Raw genomic sequence first — 942 nt, 5'->3', positions numbered from 1 at the left:
AGGGCTTGTTCTGCACGTCCTGCTATGTCTTTGGGACTTCTGAGATATGGTACAAGTTTTTTCTCCCCCAAGTTTCAATTGTGCATTCACAGCACTTAGCTCCTTCAACAGCAACACGAAGCAGATTATCCCTATCTAGAAAGGTAGTAGTAATTTTTTTTTTTTTTTTTGCACAGCAGGGACTTTACCATTTGAGCTACACCTCCAGTCCATCTTGCTCTGGTTTACTTTGGAGATGGAGATGGGGGTTGGAGGGGCAATCTCAGGAACTATTTGCCCAGGCTGGCCTCAAACCGCAATCCTCCCCATCTCAGCCTCCCACCCGATTTCAGCCACCCAAGTAGCTTATATTACAGCTTATAAACAACCCCGTGAGCTCCCACGGGGTTGTTTTAATTTTTAAGCACATACAATAGGGCTAACAATGAAGAATGTTATGCGCAGCTGATGCTCCATAAGCAGTACTGTGCACGAGGCATATGCACGTATGCACGAGAACATGAGTCCTTAGGAGATATCTGGAAGGAACCGGATCTAGAGGGCCAGCCGCAGTATTCCGGGGTCCTATCCTCCTTCTCACTCAAGCTCTTGGACAGTGGGGCAGGAGTGCAACCCGCTAACGCTGGAGTCGCGGGTAAGTCTCATGCTCCCGAGCCAGGGCCCACTGAAGGGAGGACAGAGACCGCAGGGCATGGCGCCATAGGTAAGTGGGTACCCGCACCCAAAAGTGCCCGCCGCAGCTGACCCGGAGCCGCACTGCGCTCCCCCGCACGATCGCGGAGAACAATGCGCCCAACCCTCCCCTCAGAGCGGCCGAGCCGCGCCCAGCCGACCGCGGGTCCTGCCGGGAAATGTAGTGTTCCAGGCCCCGCCCTCCAAGCACCCCTCCCGCCGCCCGTGCGCCATGCGCAACTACAAGTCCCGTCACGCTCCGCGAGGTCT

Source organism: Castor canadensis, chromosome 13, assembly GCF_047511655.1.
Source record: "Castor canadensis chromosome 13, mCasCan1.hap1v2, whole genome shotgun sequence".
NCBI lineage: Eukaryota > Metazoa > Chordata > Mammalia > Rodentia > Castoridae > Castor > Castor canadensis.
Note: the sequence above shows the minus strand (reverse complement) of the source record.